Source organism: Oncorhynchus tshawytscha, linkage group LG21 (assembly GCF_018296145.1).
Source record: "Oncorhynchus tshawytscha isolate Ot180627B linkage group LG21, Otsh_v2.0, whole genome shotgun sequence".
Classification (NCBI taxonomy): domain Eukaryota; kingdom Metazoa; phylum Chordata; class Actinopteri; order Salmoniformes; family Salmonidae; genus Oncorhynchus; species Oncorhynchus tshawytscha.
This window is the reverse complement of record NC_056449.1, coordinates 44,729,984-44,736,154: the sequence shown is the minus strand read 5'-3', so window position 1 is coordinate 44,736,154 and position 6,171 is coordinate 44,729,984. Positions and strand designations below refer to the sequence as shown.

Sequence of the window (6,171 nt, the reverse complement as noted above, 5' to 3'; positions counted from 1 at the left end):
GGGAAAGAATAGGGTGTTGGAATCAAAGCTGAAAATAAGGTCTGAGGTTAATGCAGGACATCTTAGCTCTACATTTTGTTGTGTGAGTTAACAGCGGTCACTAACATGACCTTTATGAATTATGAAGCCTTGACCAGATACATGTCTCTCCGCCCAATGGGAGTCGTTGTCCACAAAGCAGCATTGACGACACACTACTTCCCGCCTATCCTTTCTTTGGATTGGTGGATATATCTGATTATTGTAATACTTTTTTTAATATTCAATAAGGGTTTTTGACATCAACTGCCTGAATTCAATGGAGAGAGATGCTACTATGCCACTAGCCTATGTCATGAATATGCAAAGCCAACTTTTTTTATTATTTTTATTTTACCTTTATTTAACTAGGCAAGTCAGTTAAGAACAAATTCTTATTTACAATGACGGCCTACACATCAACCGCCTGAGAACTCGGATATAAAGTGTTTTTTCTCAAATTTGCCTAGTTATGTCCTAGTTACAGTGGGGCAAAAAAGTATTTAGTCAGCCACCAATTGTGCAAGTTCTCCCACTTAAAAAGATGAGAGAGGCCTGTAATTTTCATCATAGGAACACTTAAACTATGACAGACAAAATTAGAAGAAAAAAATCCAGGAAATCACATTGTAGGATTTTTTAATGAATTTATTTGCAAATTATGGTGGAAAATAAGCTAGGACATCAGAGTCCCTGCCCAGCTTCCCCCTGATGCTAGGACATCAGAGTCCCTGTCCATCTTCCCCCTGGAGCTAGGACATCAGAGTCCCTGTCCATCTTCCCCCTGGAACTAGGACAGCAGAGTCCCTGCCCATCTTCCGACAATGTCTGAAACCCTACTTAACCAGCACTGACCCCCCACCCCCCTTCTAGCTCTGACTCTACTGACAGCAACGTTATTGAGAAAAAATTTACTTTCTATGACTGTGATATGTGCTTGTCCCACCTAGCTATCTGGAGATGAATGTACTGACTGTAAGTCATTCTGGATAAGACCATCTACTAAATGACTCAAATGTAAATGAAAACGCCTCTTATTTATCCACCATCTTTGATAAGGAGTCATTGGATGTATGAAGTAAGATTTGAGGTGTATTCAATACGAGTAAACTTTCTAAACATTTCAAATAGTTCACTCTGAACCATTTAAAACAAAGAGTTGAGACAAGTTAACTGAACAAGAAACCAAAGAGGGTTTAAAGACAAGACAAAGGTACTCTCATTTTATATCACATGTCCAGTTCTTCTGGATCAGTGTCACTTTGAAAGTATCAATTCATTAACATCAGAATTTGGTGTTGGCATTGGTCTGTCATTGTGTTATAAATGGAGCCATATTTTTTTTTAAAGAGAGGACAATCTAGATGAGTTATACCCGTTGAAGTAATTTTCCTATTTTTACACATTCACAGAGACTTTTCTTGAAGGTGGAGCTATAACAGCCAACGCTCTTTATTTCACTTCCTGTTCTATTCTCACTACCTGTTCAAGACATCGTGTCAAACTCATTCCATGGAGGGCCGAGTGTCGGTGGGTTTTCGCTCTTCCCTTGTACTTGATGGACAAATTAAGGTCACTAATTAGTAAGGTACTCCCCTCACCTGGTTGTCTAGGTCTTAGTAAGGAACTCTCCTCACCTGGTCGTCTAGGTCTCAGTAAGGAACTCCCCTCACCTGGTTGTTGGGGTCTCAGTAAGGAACTCCCTTCTCCTGGTTGTCTAGGTCTTACCTGGTTGTCTACTCCCCTCACCTGGTTGTCTAGGTCTCAAACCTGGTTGTCTAGGTCTCAGACAAAGAACTCCCCTCACCTGGTTGTCTATATCTCCCCTCACCTGGTTGTCTAGGTCTCAGTAGTTCCCCTCACCTGGTTGTCAGTGTCACTCTCAAAGGAATTCCCCTAACCCAGTTTGTCTAGGTCTCAGTAAAGAACTCCCCTCATTGATTGTTATAAATGGAGCTCCCCTCACCTGGTTGTCTCAAGTAGAGGAACTCCCCTCACCTGGTTGTTGGGGTCTCAGTAAGGAACTCCCTTCTCCTGGTTGTCACATTCTTAGAGAACTCCCCTCACCTGGTTGTCTAGGTCTCAGTAAGGAACTCCCCTCACCTGGTTGTCTCTATTCTCCCCTCACCTGGTCAAGACAGGTCTCAAACTCCCTCACCTGGTTGTCTAGGTCTCAGTAAGGAACTCCCCTCACCTGGTTGTCTGGTCTTCCCTTGTACTTGATGGACAAATTAAGGAACTCCCTCAATTGTCTCAGTAAGGTACTCCCCTCACCTGGTTGTCTAGGTCTCAGTAAGGAACTCCCCTCACCTGGTTGTCTAGGTCTCAGTAAGGAACTCCCCTCACCTGGTTGTCTAGGTCTCAGTAAAGAACTCCCTTCACCTGGTTGTCTAGGTCTTAGTAAGGAACTCCCCTCACCTGGTTGTCTCAGGTCCCCTCACCTGGTAAGGAACTCCCCTCTCCTGGTTGTCTAGGTCTTAGTAAGGAACTCCCTCACCTGGTTGTCTAGGTCTCAGTAAGGAACTCCCCTCACCTGGTTGTCTAGGTCTCAGTAAGGAACTCCCCTCACCTGGTTGTCTCAGTAAGGAACTCCCCTCACCTGGTTGTCTAGGTCTCAGTAAGGAACTCCCTCACCCTGGTTTGTCTAGGTCTCAGTAAAGAACTCCCCTCACCTGATTGTCTAGGTCTCAGTAAGGAACTCCCTCACCTGGTTGTCTCAGTAAGGAACTCCCTCACCTGGTTGTTGGGGTCTCAGTAAGGAACTCCCTTCTCCTGGTTGTCTAGGTCTTAGTAAGGAACTCCCCTCACCTGGTTGTCTAGGTCTCAGTAAGGAACTCCCTCACCTGGTTGTCTCAGTAAGGAACTCCCCTCACCTGGTCGTCTAGGTCTCAGTAAGGAACTCCCCTCACCTGGTTGTCTAGGTCTCAGTAAGGAACTCCCCTCACCTGGTTGTCTAGTCTCAGGGTCTCAGTAAGGAACTCCCCTCACCTGGTTGTCTAGGTCTCAGTAAGGAACTCCCCTCACCTGGTTGTCTAGGTCTCAGTAAGGAACTCCCCTCACCTGATTGTCTAGGTCTCAGTAAAGAACTCCCCTCACCTGATTGTCTAGGTCTCAGTAAGGAACTCCCCTCACCTGGTTGTCTCAGTAAGGAACTCCCCTCACCTGGTTGTTGGGGTCTCAGTAAGGAACTCCCTTCTCCTGGTTGTCTAGGTCTTAGTAAGGAACTCCCCTCACCTGGTTGTCTAGGTCTCAGTAAGGAACTCCCCTCACCTGGTTGTCTCAGTAAGGAACTCCCCTCACCTGGTCGTCTAGGTCTCAGTAAGGAACTCCCCTCACCTGGTTGTCTAGGTCTCAGTAAGGAACTCCCCTCACCTGGTTGTCTAGGTCTTAATTGAAGGAAAAAAATAAAAGCCTGTAGACACTAGACCCTCCATGGAATGAGTTTAATACCCCTACTCTACTCTGTGGCTTCTCAGTTCTTGTGTGACTTGATGTCGAATACACAATAATTGGTCATGTTGTTCAGTGTGAGGCAATACTGTGAGACAACTGTTGTGTAGAACCATACAGAGTACTTAGTGCTATATATATTTATATAGCTTTATGTATATGACTATGTACATAACATTTATATAGCTTTATTTATCTGACTTAATTACCTTGTACCCCTGCACATTACTCAGTACTGGTACCCCATAGAGCCGTTATCATTATTCAGTACTGGTACCCCATAGAGCCGTTATCATTACTCAGTACTGGTACCCCATAGAGCCGTTATCATTACTCAGTACTGGTACCCCATAGAGCCGTTATCATTACTCAGTACTGGTACCCCATAGAGCCGTTATCATTACTCAGTACTGGTACCCCATAGAGCCGTTATCATTACTCAGTACTGGTTCCCCATAGAGCCGTTATCATTACTCAGTACTGGTACCCCATAGAGCCGTTATCATTACTCAGTACTGGTTCCCCATAGAGCCGTCATCATTACTCAGTATTGGTACCCCATAGAGCCGTTATCATTACTCAGTACTGGTACCCCATAGAGCCGTTATCATTACTCAGTACTGGTTCCCCATAGAGCCGTTATCATTACTCAGTACTGGTTCCCCATAGAGCCGTTATCATTACTCAGTACTGGTTCCCCATAGAGCCGTTATCATTACTCAGTACTGGTACCCCATAGAGCCGTTATCATTACTCAGTACTGGTACCCCATAGAGCCGTTATCATTACTCAGTACTGGTACCCCATAGAGCCGTTATCATTACTCAGTACTGGTTCCCCATAGAGCCGTTATCATTACTCAGTACTGGTTCCCCATAGAGCCGTTATCATTACTCAGTACTGGTACCCCATAGAGCCGTTATCATTACTCAGTACTGGTACCCCATAGAGCCGTTATCATTACTCAGTACTGGTACCCCATAGAGCCGTTATCATTACTCAGTACTGGTACCCCATAGAGCCGTTATCATTACTCAGTACTGGTACCCCATAGAGCCGTTATCATTACTCAGTACTGGTACCCCATAGAGCCGTTATCATTACTCAGTACTGGTACCCCATAGAGCCGTTATCATTACTCAGTACTGGTACCCCATAGAGCCGTTATCATTACTCAGTACTGGTACCCCATAGAGCCGTTATCATTACTCAGTACTGGTACCCCATAGAGCCGTTATCATTACTCAGTACTGGTACCCCATAGAGCCGTTATCATTACTCAGTACTGGTTCCCCATAGAGCCGTTATCATTACTCAGTACTGGTACGCCATAGAGCCGTTATCATTACTCAGTAATGGTACCCCATAGAGCCGTTATCATTACTCAGTACTGGTTCCCCATAGAGCCGTTATCATTACTCAGTACTGGTACCCCATAGAGCCGTTATCATTACTCAGTACTGGTTCCCCATAGAGCCGTTATCATTACTCAGTACTGGTACCCCATAGAGCCGTTATCATTACTCAGTACTGGTTCCCCATAGAGCCGTTATCATTACTCAGTACTAGTTCCCCATAGAGCCGTTATCATTACTCAGTACTGGTTCCCCATAGAGCCGTTATCATTACTCAGTACTGGTACCCCATAGAGCCGTTATCATTACTCAGTACTGGTACCCCATAGAGCCGTTATCATTACTCAGTACTGGTACCCCATAGAGCCGTTATCATTACTCAGTACTGGTACCCCATAGAGCCGTTATCATTACTCAGTACTGGTACCCCATAGAGCCGTTATCATTACTCAGTACTGGTACCCCATAGAGCCGTTATCATTACTCAGTACTGGTTCCCCATAGAGCCGTTATCATTACTCAGTACTGGTACCCCATAGAGCCGTTATCATTACTCAGTACTGGTACCCCATAGAGCCGTTATCATTACTCAGTACTGGTACCCCATAGAGCCGTTATCATTACTCAGTACTGGTTCCCCATAGAGCCATTATCATTACTCAGTACTGGTACCCCATAGAGCCGTTATCATTACTCAGTACTGGTACCCCATAGAGCCGTTATCATTACTCAGTACTGGTTCCCCATAGAGCCGTTATCATTACTCAGTACTGGTACCCCATAGAGCCGTTATCATTACTCAGTACTGGTTCCCCATAGAGCCATTATCATTACTCAGTACTGGTACCCCATAGAGCCGTTATCATTACTCAGTACTGGTACCCCATAGAGCCGTTATCATTACTCAGTACTGGTTCCCCATGCATGAGCCAAGAGAGTTGCAAAGAAAAAGCCGTATCTCAGACTGGTCAATAAAAAGAAAATTGCTTCTTTTAATCAGAACAGCTTTCAGCTGTGCTAACATAAATGTAAAAGGGTTTTCTAATGATCAGTTAGCCTTTTAAAATGATAAACGTGGATTAGCTAACACATCGTGCCATTAGAACACAGGAGTGATGGTTGCTGATAATGGGCCTCTTTATGCCTATGTAGATATTCCATAAAAACAGCCGTTTCCAGCTACAATAGTAATTTACAACATTAACAATGTCCACACTGTATTTCTGATCAATTTGATGATATTTTAATGGACAGAAAAAATAGCTTTTCTTTCAAAAAACAAGGATATTTCAAAGTGACCCCAAACTTTTGAACAGTAGTGTACATTCTGATGTTATTGTTATACAGT

General features: G+C 44.2%; 1 long non-coding RNA gene across 3 annotated transcripts; it reads right to left on the bottom strand.

The window, feature by feature from the left end:
* Window positions 1-2,304: 2,304 nt before the first annotated feature.
* Window positions 2,305-3,378, bottom strand: LOC121840334. 3 transcript variants are annotated; one of them, XR_006079508.1, is made up of 3 exons: window positions 3,355-3,378; window positions 2,516-2,587; window positions 2,305-2,364 (listed from the first exon to the last, which is right to left on the bottom strand). It is a non-coding gene; the product is annotated as an uncharacterized LOC121840334 (long non-coding RNA). The 3 variants fall into 3 exon arrangements; XR_006079506.1 differs by lacking the exon at window positions 3,355-3,378 and adding an exon at window positions 2,928-2,948; XR_006079507.1 differs by lacking the exon at window positions 3,355-3,378 and having other exon boundaries at window positions 2,516-2,606.
* Between the last annotated feature and the right edge of the window lie 2,793 nt (window positions 3,379-6,171).